The 8,247-nt window shown below is 37.4% G+C and overlaps 1 pseudogene; it reads left to right on the forward strand.

Moving 5' to 3' along the window:
* Positions 1-7,349: 7,349 nt before the first annotated feature.
* Positions 7,350-8,023, forward strand: LOC116132017 (annotated as a pseudogene).
* The last annotated feature ends 224 nt before the right edge of the window (positions 8,024-8,247 follow it).

The raw sequence follows: 8,247 nt of genomic DNA on the forward strand, positions 1-8,247 counted from the left end.
CTAAACACCCACTTATTTCCAACAACGTTCATATAAGGAATTTTAGGAACAAGAGTCCAAGTATTGTTTCTTAAAAGTGCATCAAACTCATCTTGCATAGCATCTTTCCATTTAACACTAGCCAAAGCTTCAGGTATGGAATTTGGTTCTAGTTGTATGGCTGGTGATTTGGAGGAAAGTAAGATTGTGGTTGTTTATCCAGTAGCCTTTGCATGAGTGAGCATAGGATGAGTATTGGAAGGTTGAATTTGATTCTGTTGTTGTTGGTGAGGGTAGGCTATTGTTGTTTGATGTTGGTGAGGGTAGGCTGGTTCTATTTGATGTTGGTGAGGGTAGGTTGTTGCTTTTTGATTGGTGAGGGTAGAGGCTGTTGTAGTGGCAAAGTGGTTATCGTTAGAGGGTGTCTGATCAGTTTGGTTTTGTGGATTAGAAACTGCAGTGACCTGATTAAAGTTTTCTTTTTGAAGTTGTGATGGTGCTAGATCAACTACAATTGGAAAAGAGGATGGTGTCTCTAGGTTGGTTGATTGAGAAGTGGGAATATTTGTTGGTTTGTAACAGGTGAGATCAATGGAAATAGAACAATTTGTGGGTAATTTATGAAGGGCAGATGGTGAAGATTGGGAAATGGTTAAGCCATGAACAGATGGTGAGTTATGTAAAACGGATTGTGAAGTGGTTAAGCCTTGAGATCTAGATTTTTTTGGAAAGGAATTATCATGGGTTGGAATGGTTGGTTTGTTGGAATTATCACTGCAAGGATGAGCTGCAGAACAGTCATGATGCAAAGGAGACTGTCTGCTGGAGCTGTGATCAGTTGCAGTTGGCATCACAGTGAAAGGAAAATGTGTCACTGGAACATCAGGACTGACATGGCTGACTTGTTGTAAGGATGTCTTTGAAGAAGACAGACCAGGAAAGTGGGACTCAAAACCCTTTTGAAATGGAAATTCTGACTCATTAAAGTGGACATTTGGGGTGATAAACATTTTGCCTTCAGAATTGACACACTTATATCCTTTGTGAATAAGACTATAACCAACAAACACACATTTGGAAGAATGAAATTTTAGTTTATGTTTATTAAAATCTCTAAGATAAGGAAAACAAGCACATCCAAAAACTTTGAGAGTAGAATAAAGTGGTTTTGAGGCAAACAAGACTTCATATGATGAAAGAGAGTTCAATACAGAAGTAGGCATTCTGTTTATAAGGAACACTGCTGTATCAAATGCAAGCCACCAATAATGCAATGGCATGGATGCATGAGCTAATAGGGTAAGACCAGTTTCAACAATGTGTCTATGTTTTCTCTCACTTCGCCCATTTTGTTAATGAACATATACACACGAATGCCAAAACTAAATGTTGGCAGTGGTTAGATAAGAAATGAGACCCTTATATTCCCCACCTTGGTCTGATTGCAAGCATTTGAGCTTGCAATTAAATTGCCTTTCGACCAAGTGATGAAACTTGACAAACACAGAATAAACTTCAGCTTTTGTTCTTAAGGGAAATAACCAAGTAAAATGACTATAATCATCTATAAAATGGACATAATATCTATATCCTTCTAAGGAAATGACTGGAGATGGACCCCAAACATCACTATGAACAATTTCAAGAGGATGAGTGGCTTTAGAGTGAGAAATTGGGAAGTTATTCCTATGAAGTTTACCTAATTTACAAGCATCACAAAAAGGTAACTATGACATATGACCAACATGATTTTTATGCATAGAAGTAGGATCTTATGTAATGATTCATCATGCGGATGTCCTAGTCTGTTGTGCTAAAGTGATAGTTGATTTTCTGGATTATTACTGACTTGAAAGACACATGGTGTATTATGCAATGAAGGTGTATTATGTAATGAAGATGCATTATGTAGCGAAGATGCATTATTGGCGGTTTCATTCAGTTTATCACAATGTTGAGATAATAAGGAAGGTAATTGCAATATTGTTTTATTTAAGGAAGACACATTACAAGATAGAGATGGTTTACAGGGATTGGAGTCAGTGCCCTTTGACTTACAACTGCTATTAGAATACTGTATTGCAGTCAACTAGCCTTATTTTCTTCATGTAAAGTTAGATCCTAAGGATGTTTTTGCAACAGTAGTAACATAAGTTTGAGGAGCAGAAACAGGCTGACTACTAGGCGTAACAGCAGATGATAGCAGGGAAGGAGAAGTGTGTGATGACAAGTTGGAAGGTATTTGCAACTGATACAACCCAGCCTTAAGTCCTCCCTGCAATAGAACTGTTCTGGAAGCTTTGTCCTTTACAATGCAATAATCACAATCAAACTCAACAACAACATTATTATATTTGGTAAGTTTTGAGATACTAAGAAAATTCTTTGTAATCCTAGGTACTCAAAGCACATTCTTTAAGTAAACACGTTTAGATTTCAAGGAACTAGGAAACAAAGCAAAACCAACATGAGAAATGTTTAGACACTCACCGTTGCCTACTTGTAGTTGATCATTACTATCATAATTGCGACTAGTTGTTAACTGATTTGGATCTGATGCAACATGATCAGTTGTATCAAAATCCATATACCAGGTTGGATTAGGAGTTGAGTTGGAAGTGATGATGGTAGGATGAAATGAGTTCATGTTAGGGAAGGGTGTAGCTGAGTGAGCAGCAAAAAAGGCTTGGTTTGGGGGTTGCATTTGTGGATTGGGAACCCTGAAGCCTGGCTATTAAGTTGAGTAAGAAGATTGCTTTTGCTGATCAGACTGATATTATTGAGACTGGTGATTTTGGCTTCCATTTTGTTGTATATGATGGCCATATGAGTTATTGCTGGGACCAAACATGTTGCCAGATGAATTAGTGCTGAAGCTGCCAAGACCAGCACCAAGACCTTGAGGAAAACCATTAAACAGCTGTGGTGGATTGAAGTGAGCTAAGGCACCATCAGTATAATTGGTATTAAACTGTGGTGAAAAATCATTATAGTTGAGTGAAAAACCATTATAGTTGGAGTTGTAACGATGATAGCATTGACTGGTTGTGTGTCCCATTTTGCTGTAAACTTGACAAATTGGTTTGCCTTTCCTATTGTTTCTGCCCCTGCCTCTGCCATTTCCAACATAGCCAAAGGGTCTATAGGCAAGTAAATTGGAAAGCTGATTTATAATCTCAGATATGAAGTGAGGAGAGTTCTGATTCATTGACAGACCTCCAGCAGTCAAGGGATAATTCTGTGAAGGTATAGACAGAGCATTCTGCAGTGGAACCATATGATTGACTGATCCAAAATGTCCAGATCCAGGACTTCTAAAAGAACCTTCAACAGAGTTTAAAGGTACTGATGCTGAGTTGGGACAAGGAAGCTGAGACTTAGTTAAGTTGGGACTGAGTGATGCCACATTGACTGAGCAATTTGGAAAATCAGGAGAATTAAATTTCTCAAGCCTCAATTCATATTTCTGCAGTAGGAATTGAGACTCTTGCAAAGTAATTGAAGCAAACTTGGACTCAATCCTAGAAGTCAGATTGACAACAACTGCATCAAACTCTGGACCTAATCCATCTAAAACATATTGTAACACTTCTTCATCTGAAAAAATCTGACCACTGGACAATAAACTCTCAGCAATCCCTTTCATTTTCTTCACATACTCACTAACACTCAGATTGCCTTTTTGTGTAATTTGGAGCAAGGTTTTCAAACTCAGAGCTCTGGCTTTAAAATCAACCAAGAACTCATTTTCAAGTGTAAACAAGCTATCAGTAGCAAACTTGCATTTTGACACTTGACTGAACATGCATTCAGAAATTGATGCTAGGAGCCATGTTACAAGAAACTTATTTGTCTTTTTCCAAATTATGTATTCCGGATTAATCTTTTCTTTTCCTAGGGTTTCCTTAATCTCACTTGAGCTTAGCTCTTTCAATTCATCATCACAGACAATAAGAGGTTCAGGACCTATAATCAAACTTGTTAGGTGTTCTTCAAGATCGTGAGCACCTACTGTAGAGAGAACTTGAGATCTCTAGAGCCGATAATTTTCTCGGCAATTGTCTCTAGTGAATTTTGGAGTGATGACTTGAAGATTGGAACTGAAAATCGAAGAATGAACACTGGTTGAGTCGTTAAGCATCTTCTCTGTACTTTTGTTTTACAGATCGTTACCAGGAACTCTAGCCATTGACGTTAGTCTTTTGGCTCTGATACCATGTAAATCTTAAAAAAGAATAGAGGATGAAAGAGAAAAAGGATTTCTATTGATATTTCGTTAAAGAAAAAACAGTTGTAATTAGCTCATCTTTTACACTCTCATGAGCTGAAGCAAAGATGAGTGAACTAATAAATGATAGCAGCGTTACAAACAATGTAAACCTCAAGAACAAAACGACAACATATACAAGAAAGGCAAGGGACAAATTACAAGGAGATCCTCAACTCTTCATTTTATGACAAACAATTGGAAAGAATGATTTTTATGCACAGACTGACTTGTGATCAGTTGTACATAGATTAAGCCATTGGAATTCTGGGGTGAGATGGAAGGACAACACTCAGCTGTTTCCATGATTAAAGAGTGTCTGCATTATGTTGCTTGCAAAATACCTCTTATCGAAGGAGCTAAGGTAGGTGAACAAAAACCTGAATTCGTGAACTGATTGTAAATCATTAGTACCCTAAAAGTTTGATTCTTATGACTAACAAACTAAACTTGTAGGTGGACCCCCAATCTACTTCCATTGCAATTCCACATGCAGTAATCTTTTCTGCCACTCAAGTCAATACTATAATTTTTGCCTCAGTAAGTTTTTATATAAAGCATTTGAAACAATGACTTGAGTACTGCATTGCTTAATTTACCCTCAAACTGTTTCGTTTACAAGCTGGGGAAGACCATTATTACTTTCAGAATTGGTAATGCAATTGCACAAGAGAGTTGCTCAGAGAAGATGGTCATGACTAATTAATCATGGATGATCGTTTTAACAAAATCTATTATCTTAACAAATTTTATAAAACTTATAATTAATTAATTTACGGGTTAGGCGAGTGCGATGCGGGTGCGGGGCAGGGTCAAGGCAGAACAAGTTCTTCAATTTAGAATCTTGATCAATAATAAAGGGTATACTTGTTCATTATTCTGATACTTTTTAGAATAATTTTGAAAATAGTAAAATTGTGTGTTATTACGATATAGGATTTGGAATTAACAAAAATACCCCCTAGTTTTGTTTTTTACTAGACACCCTATAATAATATTGAAAATTAACAAACACGCCCAATTAAGAGCAAGAAAACTTCATCGTCACCCTCGGATCTTGTGATGTGGAGACTGTGCATCAGCTGAGAATGCCAAAATCAGTTGTTGCAGTGTAATATGTGAATGCTCGGCTGATGCAGTGAAAGAAAAGATGACTATCAAATGGAGGTATCTGTAATTCTTATGATTGTTTTTGCTGAGTAATATTTAGTAATATTAGGCCTTCAAACTCGATTTGACTCTAGGGAGATTGGACTTTGACCCTATAGGTTGTATCGTTAAGCTATATTAAATCCAAAGTAATCCTCAATACAAGAATAAGGTTGTGACTGTGAGTATGCATGCCATGTCCAAAAACCATCAGTTCTATGGCAAATTTTGATAATTATAACTTTTGAAGAAAACAGAATACAAGACTAGCAAAAATTCATAGGTATGACATGTCCCCAGTCCCCACCCAACTCATTCAACAACTTAATATATGATTACTGACATCGACGGATACATTTCAGTACTTCAAATTAAGTTGGAATGAGATGGTATTGTCACATTATTAGCTCTATGTTTTTAAAATTTTAATAGTAGTCTATCTTATGTTACTTGTCATGGTTTTGCAGAACAATTTGTTGTATGCTTGGGATACCATTACAAGTTGGGATTTATTGCTGCATAAGAAGTTACAGCTTCAGAAAGAAAGGCTTGAAATGAAGCAGCTAGACTTTATTCTCATGTCCAAGTCAGTAAAAACTCTATTTGATGACAACTTTTCTAAGATATATCTGCTCATTAAGATGTGGTAATTGGAAAGAGATTTTTATGCACAGACTAACTTGTGATCAGTTGTACATAGATTAGCCATTGGAATCCTAGGGTGAGATGGAAGGACAACACTCACCCCGTTTCCATGATGAAAGAGTGTTTGCATTCTGTTGCTTGCAAAATACATCTTATCGAAGGAGCAAGGTAGGCGAACAAAAACCTAATTCGTGAACTGATTGCAAACTTTTCGTCACAACGGATCTTGAGACTGGTTTTAGACGACAACGATGATCCGAAAAAGAGGAAGACGCATAGGACCGGAGATACACCACTTAAGGAAGGTAACCCTCTCGCATTATCATAAATTCTATGTGTGGGATAGCCACCATAAGACATTGAAGCTCAGGATTGATTGAAAGGAAGAGGTAGTTGTATTGGTGGATGGTGGACCTCCCATAACTTTATTGCCCATGAATTAGTGCAAAATAGGACCAAAATCGGGAGAGTAAACCATTTGCAGTGATGGTAGGAAGTCCACTTCATTATCTAAAACTCTTAAAAGACTAATGAATATGATTACAACGGCTGGAACTTAAAAAAACTTTTAAAAGAATGTTGATTAGTATGAGCTTGATTGATTTGTTATGAAAATTACTTCAATTAGACCTCTCAGATGTTACCTTCACTAATTACCAGAATACTGTTGACCTTGACCACCCACACATTTTATATCACACCTTCTAATTTAGGTAAAATGTAATCATACAAACTATATAAACCTTTATTATTAGTAAAATCTAATATTTTTAACTCTAAATAAATTTTTTTGTTAAAATTATTTATCCAAGAGCTGTCCAAAAAGTGAACAGAATTTAATAAAACCTGATGAGACATGATTGGCAAAAATTTCCACCACACCAGAACCTTCACCAAAGCCTGAAATCTACAGAGTCCAAACAAAAATGTCAGAACCTTGGCCCCCCCATCTCAAATGTGTCCTCACCATTATTGGCCAAGCTTTTGTATCACACATTAAATTTATCAGATATTTCAAAATTTCTAGTGCTTCGCCTCGCCAAAACATACCTCCAATGAACAAGCCACCCCCCTCCCTTTCCACTCTCTCCATTTTTCTCACCATCCAATCCCCACTGTTTTCCCATCAATTCTCACCCTTTTTCTCTCCAGATTCCAGCCTTATCCCAATTTTCATGGAAAATTCCCTTTTTGTAGCATCCCATATAGCCTTATTATGTGCTTCAACAAAAAAATGTTCTTGATGTGATTGAGATAGTTTTTGAAATATTTCTTTAAACTTGTTTAGTTGTTTTTTTTTTTCAGAGTTATGGAAGAACAAGCTGAGAGTAACACATTGTTGCAGCAATGGGGCAAGAAATGTTCTTTTTGAAAAGTATGAGATGGGGCATTATTAGGCCAAGGCACCTTCGCCAAAGTCTATTTGGGAAGAATCTTTCCACTCAGGAGTGTGTTGCAGTAAAAGTTATCCTGAAAGATCTGGTTAAGAAAGAAGGTTTAATGGAGCAAATCAAGAGGGAAATTTCAGTTATGCGTTTGGTGAGACACCCCCACGTTGTCGAACTCAAGAAGTCATGGCGACGAAGCAAGATTTTCTTTGTAATGGAGTATGTTAAGGGTGGAAGTTATTTGCTAGTCGCCAAGGGAAAGCTGAAGGAGGACTGGGCGAGAAAGTATTTTCAGCAGCTGTTACGCGGTTGATTTCTGTCATAGTCGCGGCGTTTTCACCGTGATTGAAGCGGGAAAATCTCCTCCTGGATGAAAATGAGGACTTGAAAGTTCGGATTCGGGCTCTCGGCCTTGCCGGAACAAATCTGGAATGATGGATTGTTGCACACAAGATGTGGAACTCCGGCATATGTTTGCCCCTGAAGTCCTGAGGAAAAAAGGATATGTGGAGCAAAATGCGACATTTGGTCTTGTGGGGTTATTCTTTTTGTTCTTCTTGCAGGTTTTACCATTCCAGATGAAAATGTGATATAAATGTAAAGGAAAATTTTCAGCGGAGTTTGAGTTTCCGCCTGGATTTCCCCTGATGCCAGGAAGTTGATATCAAGGATCCTGGTGACTGATCCTGAAAGAGAATTACAGTCTCGGAAAGTGCGGAATCCCTGGTTTCAGAAGGGTTTTGTAAACCTGTAGCGGTTTCTATTGATGAGAATTGACAGTGGAGAAGGTTTTGGAAGTGGTGAAGAAATCCTGGAGAG

Source organism: Pistacia vera, unplaced genomic scaffold (genome assembly GCF_008641045.1).
Source record: "Pistacia vera cultivar Batoury unplaced genomic scaffold, PisVer_v2 Contig247, whole genome shotgun sequence".
In the NCBI taxonomy this organism is placed as follows: domain Eukaryota; kingdom Viridiplantae; phylum Streptophyta; class Magnoliopsida; order Sapindales; family Anacardiaceae; genus Pistacia; species Pistacia vera.